Raw genomic sequence first — 20,003 nt, 5'->3', positions numbered from 1 at the left:
AATTGTATCATGTTACCACCTCCAGCTCCATTTCTGTCGGCAAGGTCTATTTTCCAACTGCTGCTCTTTCCTCATTTCATTACATGTTTGATCAGCTTCAGCCTGGAGCAGTTTGCCGAATCCCTCAGTTTCTGCATCAGCACCTTCAGTGGTTGGTGTGTAAATTTGAATAGTCTTATTAGCTGGTCTTTCTTGGAGGTGTGTCGATATTATCCTATCACAAATAGCATTGTACTTAATGTGCTTGACACAGTGGATGTGTGTATGGATTGTGATAAGAATTGTACGAGCCCCCAATAAAATGATTTTTTAAAAAAACAACTTACACTTAAATCACAATTAAAAAACTAACCTACCCCCCAAAAAATAGCATTGTAGTTAAAGATCTTAATATCTTCTTTTTGATCATGAATGTCATACCATTCCTTTTGAATTTGTCAGTTCCAGCAGTGTAAATCCCAGCATATGACCGTCCAAATTAAAGTGACTGATACCAGGCCATTTCAGCTTACTCATGCCTAGAATATTGATCTTTAGGCACGCCGTTTCACTTGTAACAACTTACTGTTTTTCTAGACTCATCCTTTAGACACTCCATGTTTTGATGGTTAACGAATATCGCAGCTGTTCCTTCTCAGTCGAGTCGCGCTCTGTCGGTAAACAGTGCTTTGCTGTGTCGACACAGTTACTTTGAGGCGGGCGCTCTTCTCCAGTTATACATTGAGTACCTTCCAACCTGAGGGCCTTACCTTCTACCATTATATTTAAAAATCGCCGCCACAAGTCAGAAGGTAACCAGTGGATTCTGAGTGGCTGAAAACCAAGAAAGGCAGCTGGCAGGTCGCTCAGACAAGCTTCAACAGAGCTGCCTTTCACTTGACCACCCAGTCTGTATGCGGACTAGGTCACTGGAGTCGCTGGACTCTACGCAGAAGAATTAGACTTCTAAACCTGTTCTATGCAGATCGCACACTTTGCTTGGGGAAAGCAGAGGAACTTAAAGCATTTACTGATACAATCATAAATGATAGCCCGCAGTATGGTCTACAACTCAATGCAAAGAAAATGAAATTCACAATTGGACCAACAGACATGATAAATAGGGGAAAGATTGAAGTTGTCGAGGATTTCATTTTTCTTGGATCGACACTGAATGCACACAAAGTCAACAATCAAGAAATCAAATGAAATGTTGCATTGAACAATCTGCTACACAAGAATTCTTTAAGCCCCCACTTCGAATCTGCTTCTCAGCTCCTTCTTGAATTTGTGACGGGTCCCACCGTTGCCTCCCAGTAGCCCTCAGCATGTTGTCTGTCAGGATAACCCAGAAGACCCACAGGATGTCCTCTGGCCCTTGGGGGGCCTTCAGCAGCCGCTCCTAAACCAGCGTGCCCACCCGCCGCATCAGCTTCTCGTCCTACTCCTGGGTGGGCAGCGGCAGCAGCAGCCTCCGGGCTCCCCTGGACACCGGCCTGGGTATGGTCGGGGTCTTCAGCGGGGCAGGAGGTGTGGGGGGCATCACGGCCGTCACGGTGAACCCGAGCCCGCTGAGCCCCATGAAGCTCGAGTTGGGCCACAACATGCAGGCTGTGCGCACCCAGGAGAAAGAGCAGATCAAGACCCTCAACAACAAGTTTGCCTCCTTCATCGACAAGGTGCGGTTCCTGGAGCAGCAGAACAAGATGCTGGAGACCAAGTGGAGCCTTCTGCAACAGCAGAGAACATCTCGTAGCAACATGGACAACATGTTCGAGAGCTACATCAACAACCTCAGGCGGCAGCTGGAAATGCTGGGCCAGGAGAAGCTGAAGTTGGAGGCAGAACTGGGCAGCATGCAGGGGCTGGTGGAGGACTTCAAGAATAAGCACGAAGATGCAATCAACAAACGAACAGAGATGGAGAATGAATTTGTCCTCATCAAGAAGCATGTTGATGAAGCATACATGAACAAGGTGGACCTGGAGTCCCAACTGGAAGGGCTGACGAATGAGATGAACTTCCTCAGGCAGCTGCATGAAGAGGAGTTCCATGAGCTGCAAGCCCAGATCTCAGACATGTTCGTGGTGCTGTCCATGGACAACAGCCACTCCCTGGATATGGACGGCATCATCGCCGAGGTCAAGGCCCAGTACAAGGAGATCGCCAACTGCAGCCGGGCCGAGGCCGAGAGCATGTACCAGATCAAGTATGAGGAGTTGCAGGCCCAGGCTAGGAAGCATGGGGATGACCTTCGTCGGACCAAGACAGAGATCTCCGAGATGAACCGGAACATCAACCAGATCCAGGCTGAGATTGAGGGGCTCAAAGCCCAGAGAGCATCCCTTGAGGCTGCCATCCCGGACGCGGAGCAGCGTGGGGCAATGGCCATCAAGGACTGCAACAGCAAGCTGGCCGAGCTGGAGGCCGCCCTGCTTCGGGCCAAGCAGGACATAACGCAGCAGCTGCGTGAGTACCAGGAGCTGATGAACGTCAAGCTGGCCCTGGACATCGAGATCGCCACCTACCGCAAGCTGCTGGAGGGCGAGGAGAGCCGGCTGGAGTCCGGGATGCAGAACATGAGCATCCACACGAAGTCCACCAGTGGCTACTCCAGTGGGCTGACCTCGAGCTACGGGGGCCTCACGAGCCCTGGCCCCACCTATGGCTTGAGCTCCCTGCAGTCCACCTTCAGCCCAGGCGGAGGCACCAGCTCCTTCTCCCGAGCCAGCTCCACCAAGGCCGTGGTGGTGAAGAAGATCGAGACCCGGGACGGGAAGCTGGTGTCCGAGTCTTCGGATGTCCTGTCCAAGTGCAGGGGCACCAAGGGAACAGGAGGCAGGATGATTGACCCAGTCCTCAGCCCACCCTGAGGGAATCAACTACTTGGGGGTTGGGGGGGAGACATACCCCCTTTGCCCAGAGCCCCCAATGAAAGCCAATGGTCTTTTGTAAAATAAAACCTGACAACTTACATACACATATACTCGATAGGAATTGATGCCTAGATTGTAATAAGAGCTGCAAGAGCCTGCAATGAAATGATCTTTAAATAAAAAAATCAAGCCCGAAAAAAAAAAAAAGAATTCTTTAAAGCGTTAAGGAACATGAGTACTCAAATGTAACTCACCCAAACAATGGTATTTTCCGTTGCCTTATATCCTTGTGAAAGTTGGACAATGAATAAGGGAGACCTGAGAAAAGTTGATGTGTTTGTACCGCAATGCTGACTAAGAATATTGAAAATACCATGGACTGTCAGAAGAATAAGCAAATCTGTGTTGGTAGAAGTGCAGCCAGAATGCTCCTCAGAATTGAGAATGGCAAGACTTTGCTCCACATGCTGTCGGCATGTTACCAGAAGGCACCAGTCCCTGGAAAGGGACATCCTACTTGGTACTCAAGCTTAGGCACAATTGTGAGGATGGTACCCGACGAGGCACTGTTTCCTTGTTGTGCATGGGGCCACTATGGGCCGTAGCCAACTCAGTGGCACCCGACAACAGCTTACTCATTCATTCATTCATTTACTTACTGGCTCTGACTGCTTTTGCACTACAGCAGCAGATTTGAGTAATTGGCGCAGAAACAATATGGTCCACAAAGCCTAAAAATATTTCATTACCTGGCCCCTTACAAAATAAATTTACCAATTCCTGATCTAATTTTTATATCCTGACATTAATATGGCTTTTCTAGCCATAATGCCTTATGTGGTGTCTTATTAATTATGGACTCTCCACCTGTGGCAAAAATCCCATTTGGAGAGCATTCTCTACTAATGGATTAAGATTAAAGTGGGATTAGGCCTCATTCTTAGAAGAGGGTGTGCACCAAGTAACATCCTTTGTTTTGGGTTGTGTGTTCTGCTGAAAGACTGAAACCAAACCTCCACCAAAGCCATTTCTCTGGGTAGAAGAGCCATCTTGGAAGCAGAGAAAAAGCCTAGGACCATTGGAAGTGGAACACATCCCAGGTCTCTGTCTGAATTGGTGGAGCCTGATACGAGAGGCACCCGAAGCTGAGACCAGGGGCAGAGATAAGTAGACTTTGAAACAGAACAGAGAAGCAAGTGATAAAACTGACTCTGTTAGGTCCAGCAACAGACTGATTTTCTGCCCCCTGGAGGCAGAGGCCAAGGAACCATGTGGCTGAGAAGCTAAGGACCAGAGAGAGACTTAATGATTATATTCTCACTGTTTACTGATCTGTTAACTCCCCCAATAAGCCCCCTCAGTTGTGAATATTGTCTGTGAATTCGATGTGGCCATTGCAAAGAATTCTCAAACCTATCATAGAAGTAGAGTGTAGTTCATGTCAGAATAGGTAAAGAAAGATGGAGGATGGAGGCCTGTCCTACCTCCACCATGTTTTGAACTCCTGCTGCGTCACCGTCACATACTTATATATTTATTCTTTCTCCTGCTCTGTCTCCCTCTCAGATTTGGCCATTAGCAAAGAAACCAACATTGAAGACTACAATGACTGTTAAGTGGAGATATGTTTTGATTTTCCTTTGATTTGTTCACCAATTCCCCCCCCCGCCCCCCATTGCTTTCCATTTCCTTTCTTGCCTGTCCGTAGAGTGTCTAAGGCCCTGCCATTTACCCAACATACGTTGTTTTTAAGGTGGGGGTTGGATCTTGATACATTTTTTTTACTTCCATGGAAAGTTCCCTGCTAGTATGTGGTCCCATTTTTAACCTATTTGCAGACACCCCCGATTAGCTCAAATCACTTTCACATGGGGCTGAGGTTAAGCTTTATTTCTCTTGGCATGTCCCTGCCACAGCAGACACTTCCTCTTTGCCTTGAAAGGACAAAACGATGTTCAGCTGTCTGGGCCCAGGCCCAGTATTTGATTTATACATTATTTAATTTCCTCCTGAAAATTGGAAGCAGGACTTTCAGGGGTGGAAGTCTGTATTATTCATTTGTTTAAGAACAACTTTAGGTCTAATATAATCATCAGTAGTAGATGTCAGCATGATTACGGGTGAATTAGGGTAAAGCAAATAAAATGTAAATACAAGGAAAAAATATTTGATAATAGAGAAGATTAAAATTTTCCAGTAATCATGTATTATTAGTTTGTTTTATAAGTGTTCATTCAACAACCCTTGTTGTCGTACATCCTGCAACACCCGTCTTCACTCTGCCCAGTGGAGGAAAGGCTTCTAACCGTCATGTTATGGTGGAAATCGTTGGGGGATTAGAAATGGGAGGGGAATCGAATGCAGCCATTCCAGTAAAATTACAAATGAGTTTTAGTTTCTGTCCGCATTGCTACTGCATTCGACACCATAATTAGGTTCATACACATGCCAGGATATAAGTGCCAAAATAATTTGAAATTTTTACAGCCATGAACTCAGGAAATTGGAAATTAACTCTGGAAATATCATTTCGTGCTTTTAAACCACTTTTGGATAATATATTCCCTTTTAAACCTTCCTTGGATCATTGTTACCTTTAGGTTACAGCCTGTTTCCTTTTACTACCAAAGTTCGTAAAGTCCTGTACACCTACTGCTTCTACTCTCCCTCCCTCCACACATTGCTGAGCTGACCTCATCAAGATCTTGTATCCAACTCTATTAGTCAGCCTCCCTGATCTTTCTGTCCCAGAATTCATACCCTTCTTCCGTAATTTTCACTATGAGTAGAAAATCAATTTGATGGCAGTGAGTTTGGTTTGGTTTGGAACCATGTTTCTCTGTTGTCATGTGAGACTGCCTTTGCTGCCTTCATTTCTTCCCGTTTACAGGCTCCTCCCCCTTTGGTTAGACCAAGCGGAAGTGCTCCCGGGTTATATTTCCTGCCGCTCTTCTCTTTCTCTGGGTGGCGCACATAGTTCACGCACTCAGCCACTAACTGATGGTAGGCAGTGGCCATCTGACAAGGGCATCTCAGAAGACAAACTGGCCTGGTGATCTACTTTTGAAAAAGTCAACCCTTGAAAACTGTCTAGAGCAGCAGTTCTCAACCTGTGGGTTGCAACGCCTTTGGGGGTCGAACGACCCTTTCACGGGTCGCCAATTCATAGCAGTAGAAAATTACAGTTGTGAAGTAGCAACGAAAATAATGTTATGGTTGAGGGGTCACCACAACATGAGGAACTGTATTAAAGGGTCACAATATTAAGAAGGTTGAGAACCACTGGTCTAGATCATAGATTACCTCTTTGGCACACAGGTGGTCACCGTGATCAGAATTGATTCGATGGCAACTGTTAAGAAACTCAAGGAACTATTAATAATGAATATGAGACTGAAGAAAATGTTCTAAAATCTATTATGCTGTTGTTTGCATAGCTTTTCAATGTGTCTAAATCATTGAATTATATGATCTATTAATTATATATCAATAAGGTCAGCACATAGACCTGGAACTATGTATAGGTTGGTTGGTTTGTGTTTTCTTTCATACGTCCATCTAGCTATATACAATAGGCAGAGTTAATCCATCTAAGGGGAAAACAATGGGACCAACAGTTCTGGGGGGATGCATGGGAGAGAAGGAGGGTGTGGGGGAAGGGAGTAGTGAGCCAACAAATTCAGGGACAGGAACATCAAGGGATCTAAAATTGAAGGCAAGGAGGTGTAGAATGCCTTCCGGTGTTTGATCAATTGTAATGTAGCCAAGAGGAATTACTGAGAGCTGAATGAAGGGTGAATATGATGGTGGGACAGGAGGAAAATAAAAAGAAATAGAGGAAAGAACTAGGAAATAAAAGCTATATAGAGAGGTACAAATACAGGCATGTATATATGTAAATATATTAATATATAAAGATAGGGGTATTGGGCTATTTATTTATTTACATGGTAAGGCGCTAAAGTAGCAGATGAACTTTGGGCCTCTACCTAAGTCTTCCAGCGACACAAGAATACTTTGTTCTAATAAGGTGACACTGTGTGAAGCACACCTTCCTGATATGACCGCTGAAGACAAAATGGGTGCAATGTGGTGAAGAAGGCTGATGGTGCCCAGCTATTAAAAGATATAATACCTGGGGTCATAAAGGCTTGAAGTTAAATAACAGGGAAGCAACAAAGTCCACATGGAAGAAGCATGCCAGTCTATGTGATCATGAATTGTTGACGGGACCAGGTATCAGAGAATAAAAAACAAGCAGTTACATCATTGTGAAGGATAGGGGTCAGAATGGAGACCCAAAGCTCATCTGAAGGGACCACTCGTCCAGGGTGCAGTGTAGTACTAAGGAACCATACAATGTTCCAACCCATAGCGACCCTGCAGGACAGACCCTATAGGACAGACCCTGAAGGACAGACCCTGCAGGACAGAGGAGAGCTGCCCTTGTGAGTTTCTGCTACTGTCACTCTTTACAGGAGTAGAAAACCTCCTTTTTCTCCTCCAGAGCAGATGGTGGCTTTAAACTGCTGACCTTGTACTTAACAGCCCAACTACTGATGACACCTTCAGTGCCACTTAGGGAACTGATAACAAGGGAGAGCTTCAGAACTTTGAGCCAGCAGTGCTTGTCTGTGTGGCCGTGAGCTCCTCAACGTAGTGATTAGCTCAGGAACGGGAGATAGACTCAACATGCACTTGAAGGCAGGGAGCTAGTACCCAACTTAAGACATAATCGAGTTATGACAAACTGCACTTCAGAGCACCTGAATTTTTGGTTTGTTTTATACATAGTATATTTAGTAATACCTGTCATGCTTAATTTTCTTGAGGTCTTCATTCTTAAAGATTGAAATGATAAAGATACTGATAATAAAAGACAATGATACTAATAACTAAGGAGAAAAGAGGAGTTATATTTTGTCAAAATCAGCAGAACAAAGTTGTTGGAATGGAACTTGTCGTAAGTGAGGCACTACCTGTACTTTGGGGGGAACTATTTGCAATTCCTCAGGAATATAAAACATCACAACTGACAGCATTATTTAACCCTCCATTTAGCCCTGATCTCTACTTAATCTCTGTTATTTTTATTTGGCTACTTGGTATTTAGGACAGTTTTGTTGTACGGAAGCCTGGCCAAGAGTACTATTCGAATTAGTTGTACTTAAAGGCAGCTCTACTGATCCTAGATGAGAATGTGAGTTTGCCAGATCGTGGTTCTGAACTCTGTAGTAGGTCTTGGAATGGGTTCATTCGATTTAATCCAGTACTGAGAATTTGCATTCCATTCAAGGTATACTGAGTCAGAATCTAGATTTTATGTGCATATAAGAATTGCCTGCAAATTTAAGAATCATCTGGGGATCTTGCAAGATGTATCTTTGTCTTCATTATATCTGGTGGTGGTGGTGGTGGTGGTGTTAGGTACCCTGGAGTCCATTCCAACTCAGAGCAGCCATGAGTACCACAGAGTGATGCACTCTGGTCCTGTGCCATCCTCACATTGATGGAGTCCACCGTTGCAGCCACTGTCAGTCCATCTTGCCGAGGGCCTCCCTCCTTGTCACTGGCCCTCCACTTTGCCAAGCGTGCTGTTCTTCTCCAGGGACTGGTCTCTCCTGAGAACTCGTCCAAAGTGCATGTGACAAAATTTCACCATCCTTGATTCTAAGGAACATTCTGGCTTTACTTCTTCAAAGACAGATATGTTTATTCTTTCGTCAATCTGTGGTACTTTGAGGTAGTTTGAATATTCTTTGCCACACCATAATTCAAATGCATCAGTTTTTCTTCAGTCTGCCTTCTCTAATCTCCAACTTTCACATGAGAATGAAGCAAATGAAAATACCATGCTTGGGTCAGACCCACCTTAGTCCTCAAAGTAACCTCCTTTCCTTTCAGCACTTTGAAGAGGTTTTGTGCAGCACATTTACCTACTGTACATTGAGTTGTAATCCATACTGAAGCCCGCAATCCTTGATCTTTGTCAGAAAGTGCCTCTTCACTTTCAGCAAGCAAGGTTGTGTCATCTGCATACTGCAGGTTGTTAATAAACCTTCCTCCAATCCTGATGCCACGTTTTTGATTGTTTGCTCAGTATACAGAATGAGTAAGTCTGGGTACAACACTGATGCATCCCTGTCTTGATTTTAAACATGCACTATTCCTTGGTTCTTACCTCTGGATCCATGTAAAGGTTCTGCATGAGCACAACCAAGCATTCTGGAATTCCTATATGTCTCAAGGTTATCCACAGTTTGTTATGATCCTCGTAGTAAATGAAACACAAGTAAGCCTCTTTCTGGTATTCTCTGCTTTTAGCAAAAAATTGTCTAACATCAGCAGTAGTATCCCTAGTCCACATCTTTTTCTGGATGCTGCTCCGGGTTGTACTGCTGCAACCATTCTTGAATGGTGTTGCTTGCATATGATATCGATGATGCCGTTCTATAATTTCAGCATTCTGTTGGGTTACCTAGCTTTGGAACGGGTACAAATAAGAATCTGTTCCAGTCATTTGGCCAAGTAACTGTCTTCCAAATTTCCTAGCATAGACAAGTGAGTGCTTCCAGTGCTTGATCGGCTCTTTGAAAAGTTTCCATTGGTATCCCATCAATTCCTGGAGCCTTGTTTTTTAGCTAATGCTTTTTTAGCTAATGCTGTCAGTGCAGCGTGGACTTCTTCCTTCTCTACTCTGGCTGTGCTAACTTCTGAAGAGGTGGAATGTCTACTAGTTCTTTTGGGTGCAGTGACTCTGTGTATTCTTTCCATCTTCTTTGGATGTTCCTTGCATCATTCATTATTTTGCTCATTGAATATTTCAATTTTGCAACTTGAAGTTTAAAGTTTTTCTTGATTTCTTTCAGCTTATGATATGCTTGAGTTTATCCTTTCTATTTTTCTAACGCTAGGTCTTTTCACATTTCCTTATAATATTTTGTCTTCTTGAACTGTCCTTTGAAATTTTCTGTTCAGCCTTTTTATGTCATCATTTCTTACATGTGCCTTAGTTACTCTGCGATGAAGAGCAAGTTTTAGAGTTTCTGCTGAGATCCACCCTAATCTTTCCTGTCTTTTCTGTCTTTTTAATGACATTTTTTTCTGTCTTCATGAGTGATGTTCTTGATGCCCTCTCACAGCTTATCAAGTGTTCTGTCACTAATGCTCAATGCAGCAAACTGTGCTTGAGCTGGTCTTGAAATTCAGGTGCGATATCCTCGCGGTCATATTTTGCCTCTTGAATTGTTTTGATTTTCTTCAGCTTCAACCTGAATTTCCATATGAACAATGGTGGTCTGGTACACAGTCCGCCCTGGCCTTGTTTTAGATGTCCATTTATTTCTTGGAATGACATCTGGAGAAGTCTGTGTGCATTGTCAGCTTTTCTGTTGATGACAAAGGTATTTGAGATGAAGAGGTCATGGTCTTACAAAATTCCTTCATACGGTGTCTGCCTCCGTTTCCGTATTTCCAACTATTGTTCTTTCCTCTTTGTTTGTCTCCACATTTTGCATTCCAGTCACCAGTAATTATCAGGGCATCTGGACTGCATGTTTGATCACTTTCTGAATGAAGGTGCTAGTAGAATTCTTCAATTTCTTCCCTGCTAGCTTTAGTGGTTAGAGCATAAATCTGAATAATAAGTGTACTGACTGGATTTCCTTGATTTTGGATGGATAAAACCTATCATCGACAGCATTGTACTTCAAGATTGATCGGGACGTCCTCTTTGACAACGAGTGCAGTGCCATTCCTCCTGATTGTGTAATTCCTAGCGGAGTAAACTGTGTGACTTTCTGATTCTAAATGGCCAATGCTAGTCCATTTTAGCTCACTAATGCCTCAGTTATCTATCGATCTTTATGCGTTCCATATCATTTTTGACATTTTCCTAGATTCCTACAACCCAAGTTCTGATTATTAATAGATTTCTACAGCTGTTTCTTCTCATCTTCAATAAAGGAAGATCCCTGATAGTTTTGCCCTAACAGGCTTTCCCCTTCACAGGCTTTACTCCAGCCACATCATTACGGTCAACTCTCCTTTGAGAAAGAGCGCTTCCTCAGTCGCCTTCCAAGTGCCCTCCAACCTAAAGTGCCCGTCCTCCAGCACTGTCTCTGGCAACGTTCTGCTTTATTCCTTAGGCCTTCAGTATCTGACGATGGTTGGATGCTGTGAATAAATTTCTCAGCAGCGAATTCCTCTGAAATGGACTACTGGTTCCTTCTTCATAGTCTGTAATTAGTCAGAAAGCTCTGTGGAAATCTATTCCCTTTGGGTGACCTTGTCAGGTGTGAAATACCAGCGACAGCTTCCAGCATCACAGCAATACACCACCCACAAACTGACAGACAGGTGGTCGATACTTACAAAGTGACATGCAGTGGTGGACTGTAACAGGTTGGGGGTTGGGGGGATCTAAAGAATAGAAATTTCTTGAGTGTGAAGGGACATAGAAATTCAGATTTGGTGCATGACTCTGGAAAGAAGGCCTCCTTTGCCTATTTCAGCTTCTAAGAACTTGGACAATTTGGGGCATTCCTGAGATTGAAAAATTATCTCTTGGTTGTCTGTCTTCCACTTCCTGCTGTCCATGTGCCTCTCTGTATTGCTTTTTTCACAACTCAGGAGTGTTTGGATGTAGTGGCCACCAAAATCTGTTGTGGCCTAACTAGCATAGCAGAATAAAGCGGTTCCCCAACAAGGTCATATTTACAGGTGCAATGGTTGGTATTCCATTCCAGCATGTTTGGGGGATACACATTCACATCCATAACAATGACCTGGATGGAGCTAGTCAGTAGAATGGTGTGTGGAAATCCTCGTTTGGATGGATTAAGTGAAAATGGAAGGAGAATGGAAAATGCAGTTAGTTACCCATGGAAAGGGGGAACTACAAGTGCAAAATGGTCACAAAAGGACTTGTGTTTAGCATGGTTTCAATGAATTTGCTGATGGGAGATGGAGACAAGGGAGGGATTATGGTTTTAAGATGACAAATTGCAACATAGCTTTATGTTATTGTGAACAGATAGTTATATGTGTTAGGATAATCGCAACAAAGAAATCCTTGACTTAGAGAAAATATAATGGGATGTACTTTATAAATAGGAAGACTAATCTTTGCTGCACAGTTCATCCTTGGAAACCGGCAAGAAAGTTGACTGAGTGTGCTGATAACGATTTGGGGGTCGGACAGTGAGTGTTCTCTTCTGTCATCTAAACAAATGTCTTTCCAGTGGAAGGTGAGGTGTCCAGTAGCTCTACAGGTATCTCACCTTTGGCCAGGTTATAAATTATTCAAATCTTTCTTCCTTTTACTGCACATAAACCTGCCCCTACAACACTGGTTCTGTTTCCTAGAACTTCATACCAGTGGCAGTTCTCAGCCAGACTTGAGAGCCTTTGAATCTTCGAGGATTAATATGGTTTCCTAATGTAGACCATATACCTCTATCACACGAGCCTTCTGAGTTTCTTCTTTTTTTTTTTTAAACATTTTATTAGGGGCTCTTACAACTCTTATCACAATCCACACATTTACATACATCATTTGTATAAAGCACACCTGTACATTCTTTGCCCTAATCATTTTCAAAGCATTTGCTCTCCACTTAAGCCCTTTGCATCAGGTCCTCTTTTTTCCCCTCCCTCACCGCTCCCCCCTCCCTCATGAGCCCTTGATAATTTATAAATTATTATTTTGTCATATCTTGCCCTCTCCGGCGTCTCCCTTCACCCCCTTTTCTGTTGTCCGTCCCCCAGGGAGGAGGTCACATGTAGATCCTTATAATCGGTTCCCTCTTTCCAACCCACTCACCTACCCTCCCAGTATCGCCCCTCACCTCCTGGTCCTGAAGGTATCATCCACCCTGGATTCCTTGTGCCTCCAGCTCCTATATGCACCAATGTACAACCTCTGCCCTATCCAGACTTGCAAGGTAGAATTCGGATCATGGTAGTTGGGGGGGAGGAAGCATTTAGGAACTGGGGTAAAGCTGTATTCTTCATCGGTGCTATATCGCACCCTGACTGACTCATCTCCTCCCCTAGACCCCTCTTTGAGGGGATCTCCAGTGGCCGACAAATGGGCTTTGGGTCTCCACTCTGCACTTCCCTCTTCATTCACTATGGTAAGATTTTTTTTTTTTTGATGATGATGCCTTATACCTGATCCCTTCGACACCTCGTGATTGCACCAGCTGGTGTGCTACTTCCATGTGGGCTTTGTTGCTTCTGAGCTAGATGGCCGCTTGTTTACCTTCAAGCCTTTAAGACCCCAGACACTATCTCTTTTGATAGCCGGGCACCATCAGCTTTCTTCGCCACATTTTCTTATGCACCCGTTTGTCCTCGGCGATTGTATCATGGAGGTGTGCAGCCAATGATGATTTTTTGTTCTTTGATGCCTGATAACTGATCCCTTCGGGACCACGTGATCACACAAGCTGGTGTGTTCTTCCATGTGGGCTTTGTTGCTTCTGAGCTAGATGGCCGCTTGTTTATCTTCAAGCCTTTAAGACCCCAGACGCTATCTCGTTTGATAGCTGGGCACCATCAGCTTCCTTCACCACATTTACTTGTTCACCCGCTTTGGCTTCAGCAGTTGTGTCGGGAGGGTGAGCATCCTAGAATGCCAATTTAATAAAAGAAAGTATTCATGCCTTGAGGGAGTGCTTGAGTAGAGGCCCAAAGTCCTTTCGCCACCTTAACACTAAACCTATAAATATAGACACATAGATCTCTTTCCCCATCCTCATATATATATTTGCATGTACATGTCTTTGTCTAGACCTCTATAAATGCCCTTTGACTCCTAGCTCTTTCCTCTATTCCCCTTGACTTTTCTCCTGCCCCACTATCATGCTCCGTCCCCACCTGGGTTACAGCTATACCTCTTCTTTACGTAACCTTACCCTTGATCATTCCTTACCAGGCCTGCCACTCCCCCCTCACCACCAATTTGGATTCCATGTTGTTCCCTTGTCCCTGGGTTAGTTAACACCACTTCCTTACCACCACCACCCCCACCTCCCCCTATCCCAAGTCCCCCTGGAACTGTCGGTCCCGTTGTTTTTCCTCCAGATAGTTCTTTCAGCCTGTCTTATTTAGACAGACCCCAAGTTTCTTCTATAGTGTGGTTTCAACTCATTCACATCTGGTCACGCATGCTCCTACTAGGCCCCAGGCTTATTTAATTAGTTTCTTTTGTTTAATTGGGTTTCATTTGTCCTGGTCTTTGAGATCTCTTTTTCCTCCTGGGCTTAATTTTTTTCTCACACATTGAATGTTTCCTGCAAATACTCACATTTGATCAACATGCCAACCAAATTTTTATATAATGGTTTTATCCATAGGATGGAGCCAAGATAAAATGAAAACAATTAAAGACAGTTAAACCCAAAGAGACTTGCCCATTGATTAGTTCCAACTGGGTAGGATTGCCATTTACTTCTACGTTTTCCCATGATCTACAAGGTGCTCTTAAGTGATATGAGGCCATTTAAAAAGAGAGAGCGAGAGAGCTGTTACCATTGGATTCCAGCCTGGATGATTGGGAGAATAATCTTATCACTGAAAATAACAGTTGACGAAGCCTGCAGTTTTCAGATCAACATGACACATTTAATTTTGGATACCTTTGATCATAGGTGCTTGGAAAGAAGCCTGAGCTAAAGATGAATATTTCAAAGTTATTTACATATAAATGATATTTGAAGACATGAGAGATTTGTTCTTTGAGGGGTGCTCGGTAAAGACAAAATAGGACCAAGAATAATTTATCTACGTTAGAATTGTTGATGTTATGTGAGTGTGTGGTCTTCTGAGAGAGAAGCTAGTTCTAACACATTGCCAAAGAGGACCACACCTGTTAGGATCACCTGGATGAATGAGAGTCCTTTTTTGCTGATAACCCTAAACCCATCATTTCTGCTTCTGCCATCTGCCAACATGTCTAGTTGAGCTCTGTTCTACCAGTCCATTAGCACTGCTACTGCCTAACCATTATAGCAAAATATCAACAACAATGATTTGGGGATGAGAGAGTTAGAACTCGCAAAAGCTGGAGTTCTTAGAAGGCTGGCTGGAGCAAAGCTAGATGAAAAGTGGGAAGAAGCGAGACTAGTAAAGGGGACAGAAAATAGGGTTTCCAAGACTCATCTTTTCTAAAAATTTGAACGAGCAGTGGCTGAACAAGCAAGCGTCTCTGATCGGCTTCATTTGGGTCTGAATTGGAGCATTTTCTACCCAGAGGCTCTTTCCTCTCTGGTGACGTTTGACTTTTGGCCTACTTCACTGGTTTAGACTTTGATTGATATATAATTGAATTAGAAGGAAGCCAAAAAACTGGAAGCAATTCAGCTGTCTATCACTTAAGACCTGTGTTGGCTAGGCTATATGCAACTATAAAAGAAATGGAAAATAGAAGTATTTATAGTTATGAAATGATATATTGCGTAAATTGTGAGGAGGGAGGGGGGAAAACAAGATGCAGAAAAATAAGCTTACGTTTCGCTCTCAAGGTGGCAGGAGACAGTAGGAAAACTTCCCTTTCTAAATATATTCCAGCTAACAAATGAAGACAAAAGGACAGAATCAGGATAGTACCATTTTGCAATACGTTGTGATCATCAGTGACTACTGAACCGTAAAGAGAGGAGCAGCACCTATGGAATGTTGGTTTCAAAAACTCAAACTTGGATCTTCTCCAGTCGGCTCTTATTATTCATTTACAGGAAATGCCAGGATCAGAAGAACTTGTTAAATAGTACCCCAGGGTTTGGGTCAATTCTGATTCATAATGACCCTTTGGAACAGTGGTTCTCAACTTTCCTAATGCCATGACCCTTTAATATAGTTCCTTATGTTGTGGTGACCGCCCCCACCATAAAATGATTATTATTTTTTAATCATTTTATTTGGGGCTCATAAACTCAGCACAATCCATATATACATCAATTGTATAAAGCACATTTGTACATTCCTCATCATTCTCAAAACATTTGCTCTCCACATAAGTCCCTGGCATCAGCTCCTCATTTTACCCCCTCTCTCCCTGCTCCCTCATGAACCCTGGGTAATTTATAAATCATTATAATTATTATTATTTTGTCTTATCTTACACTGTCTAACATCTCCCTTCACCCACTTCTTTTCGTTGCCACTTCATAACTGTAATTTTGCTACCTGTGAAAGGGTCATTCAGCCCCCCTCCCCCCAAAGGGATCACGACCCACAGATTGAGAACCGCTGCTGAAGAACAAGGTTGAATTGCCCTCCGGGTTTTAGAGACTGCAGCTCTTTACGGGAGTAAAATCCTTTGCTTTATTTCTCGGGGTGCTTGCTTGTGGTTTCTAAACTGCTGACCTTGAATTAGTAGCCAAACAGCATAACCCTAGTACACCTTCAGGAAACTGTGTGTTGTTGTTGGGTGACCTCTAGCCAATTCCAACTCAATCTGACCCTGTGTGCAACAGAAGGAAACACTGCCTGGTCCTGCACCATCCTCACAACTGTGCCCTTGTTTGAGCCCATTGTTGCAGCCACGGTGTCAGTCCATCTTGTCACGGTCCTTCCTTTTTTTCACTGCCCTTTACTTTACCAAGCATAAAGTCCTTTTCCAGGGACTTGTCTCTCCAGACATGTCTAAAGTATGTGGGGCAAAGTCTCGCCATTCCGGGAGCATTCTGGCTATACTACTTCCAAGACTGATTTGTTTGGCCTTTGGCAGTCAGTCCATGGTACTTTCAATACTCTTTGCCAGCATCATTTGGTAATTCAAATGCACTGATTCTTCATCAGTCTTTATTAATGAATGTCCAGCTTTCAACTTTCACGTGCATATGAGGTGATTGGAAAACCATGGCTGGAGTCAGGTACACTGTAGTCCTCAAAGTAACATCCTTGAATGTACTGAAGGAGTCTTGTGCATGATATTTACGCAAAACATTGCTGTTTCCATAAGCACTGATGGTGGATCCAAGCAAGACAAACTCCTTGGCAACTTTGATCTCTTCTCCTTGTATCACGTGTTACCTATTGCTCCAGCTGTGTTTTAGTCTTCCTTCTATTGGGCTGTAACTCATACTTCCTTCATAACCCCTTCAATCATCAACTTACAGATGGGCTTTTTTTCTTTCTTCTTCAAAGCATCTTTATCTTTAAAGATGCACGTTAAAATACAATTAGGGATTAAAAATAAATGAGAAGAGGAAAATGAAAAGTTAATATAATTTTCCCTTAATATTATTATTTCAGTCTTCTCTGTCTCCTCTTACAAGAGAAAGAAGTTTTCAAAGTAGGGTGAATCTGCTGTGAAAGACCTTACATATCATGTCTTAGCATTAAGTCAGAGCTCTTCAAACACAGAAGGCTGTCCACCTCATTGTTCCTCTTCTGGAACCTGGTCAACACGCATGTCCCAGCCATATGCACAATTTTAATTGCATTTCAGGGACTGTCCCAAAATAAAATGGTTCAGACTCATTGATCTGGAAAGTAATAGAATCTGGAGCCCCTGATACATCCTTGTAGGTTAAAAGACATGTCTGAGCATCACTTTTCAACCAAGTAATAGAACTATCAGATAGTATTACCCATGAAGAATGTGCTCCTTAGAATCAACACCTCTACAAGACTAAAGGGGCAGCATGTGTCCCATACCAAAGACAGAAAGGGACAGGAAAACCAAATAAATGGAAACGAAAACTTACTTTATTTAGATGATATGTATAATTCGGCATGGTTTGGGATCTTTATGAACACCTAAGTAGCCCCAGTGGCATAGGATTAAACACTTGGCTCCCAATTGACAGTTCAGAGGTTCAAACCCACCAGTCTTTTCATGGGAGAAAGACGCTGTCCGCTGGTGTAAAAGTGCACAGCTTGGGAAACCCTATGGGGAATTCTGCTCTCTCCTTCATCGAGTCACTGTGCATTGGAATCTATCCGACAGCAATAGGCTTCGATTAGTTTTAAGAAGCAGTGTGCTTTGAGAAAATGGCAGCTAGAAACAGTTGGCCCCCACAGTAACTCAGCGAGCCTTGCTTTTCAGTGGCATGACTGGCAGGGAGCAGTAGAGCTATTGTTCTCCGAGCACAAAGTCCCACAGTGGCACCTTTCCAGCGGTGTATTCTGAAGTTGTGTTCTCGAGAGTGCCCTTGGGAAGATGCATATACGGTATCCCTGCTCCCTCTGCAGCAACCAGTACAGACCTTTCTCCTCCGCCACTCCCCCCCCCCAACAGTTTTATTGGCATATACCTCACAAATCCTGCAATTCCATAGCTCAGTCACATAAAGAAGAGTTGTCCAATCACCACTCCGGTCATTTTGGGCACTTCCCCTTCATTCTTGTACTCAGTGCTCTCAGTCCCCATTTCCTCCAACTGCCAAGGAACTCAGCCTCTAGTTGTGGCTCTAGATTTGCTTCTCCGGGGTTCTATGTGGAGAAAAACACTTGAAAACACACAAAGCTAACATGCATAACAAAGTTAAATAGGTTAAAACCTCTTTTAATAAAAAAGAATGCATAAAATATTAAAACTAGAAGAAATTTAAATGGATCATAAGGGAGCTCGGGGGGTAAGGTGCTAAATTTTGACCCACCTGCCATTGCAACCCTCTACTTTCCAACACTTTCTGCATGTTAGCAAGACTATTTCCTGGTCTCTGGTCAGAGGGGATTCACCAAGGGCTGAAACCAGGTCTATTTCCCCTTTGCTTTTTTTTTTTTTTAAATAACTGAAACAGCTTTAAAATGGGTCAAAAGGGAGTCAAAAGAACAGATACTGCATTTTGGCTTAACTACACACAGACCTTTCTTAAATCAATTGTACTCATGGACCGACCCAAGGATCTTAGCCTCCTCCCCCCATTCCCACCCCACCCCCACACACAAAGACAACTACACATTTCCTGGGGGAGTTGCCATGCCTTCACAGGTGTGACAACACGCCTTAACTCAGTCTGGACCCACCACAGTGCCTTGTTCCAGCCACAGGGAGTCGGCTTGGGGCAGGCAACTAGCTTATGCAGGCCAAACAGAGACTTCCCACGGACTTTTTGATTATTAGAAGTGAAAAAATGACTGTCTTGTAACCAGAACTGTAACAAATAAAACACAGGCTGTGCGTGGCCATGTTTTATACCACAAGGGAAATGCTGTTCTAGTGAGAGGAATGAAACGGAAGTAGAGAAGCAGAGATAAAGTTAGGGTGAGAGAATACAGGTAGCATTCCGGCCTCTGGTCTATTTGGCCTACCAAGACCCAAAAACATTCCTTGTCTTGGGTTCTCTAAGACCTAATCCCATCGCCTTGAAGTCAGTTCCACCTCATGCTGACCCTGCAGGACAGAGAAATGCTCCTTAGGGTTCTGAGACAATCCGTCTTTACAGAAACAGATCACTGATCTTGCAGTTCATTGTCCAGTGCTTAACCCAACACACCACCAAGGTGCCAACAGTATCTTTCTATTTAATTCCCCTTCTCATTCAGATTGGGTTTCTGTTCCTGACAATGGAAACCCACTGCCAGCAAGTGAATTCCAACTCATATCAATTGTATAGAACAGTAGAACTGCCCCTTAGGGTTTCCAAGAACTGACAGCTGCTGCCTTCTTTCTCCTACACAGTGACTAGTGGGTTCAAACTGCTGACCTTGGAGCTATCAACTCAATGTGTAACCCACTATGCCACCAAGATCCAAACCATCGAGACAATGCTGCCTCAGTGACCCTACAGAGGGTTTTGAGACTGTACAGATTTACAGAGCAGAGAGCTTCATCTTTCTCTCACGTCGCAGCTGGTCATTTTGGACCTGTGCCGTGTGGTTCACAATCCAGTGCTTAGAGCCCTACAGTACAGCAGGTGTCATCATTCATTGCACACACGGGAGGCTACCAAAGGGTCTTGGAAAGATGGAATGAAAAGATCATGTGATCTCCCCATGAATGTTTGGAGCTCCCTCATATTTGTAGAACAATGAACAACTGAGGCCGGATGTAGTTCACTTTTCTCAGAGACATTCATGAATATAGTTTTAAAAAATGAATCACGAGCCCTTTGTTATTTAAGTTATCCAAGTAGCGTTGGTTACAGCAATTAAAGGATACATAACTTTAAATCTTTTCAAGACTTGGATTTC

At 43.5% G+C, this 20,003-nt stretch overlaps 1 protein-coding gene and 1 pseudogene across 2 annotated transcripts in view; both read left to right on the top strand.

Moving 5' to 3' along the window:
- The window catches only part of AFG2A (AAA ATPase AFG2A), a 325,370-nt gene that overhangs the window by 281,859 nt on the left and 23,508 nt on the right, over positions 1 to 20,003 (top strand). The window lies entirely within an intron of this gene.
- Positions 1,308 to 2,852, top strand: LOC142443065 (keratin, type II cytoskeletal 8 pseudogene; annotated as a pseudogene).

The sequence above is a fragment of the Tenrec ecaudatus genome, chromosome 3 (genome assembly GCF_050624435.1).
Source record: "Tenrec ecaudatus isolate mTenEca1 chromosome 3, mTenEca1.hap1, whole genome shotgun sequence".
Taxonomy (NCBI): domain Eukaryota; kingdom Metazoa; phylum Chordata; class Mammalia; order Afrosoricida; family Tenrecidae; genus Tenrec; species Tenrec ecaudatus.
This window is presented reverse-complemented; position numbering and strand designations above follow the sequence as displayed.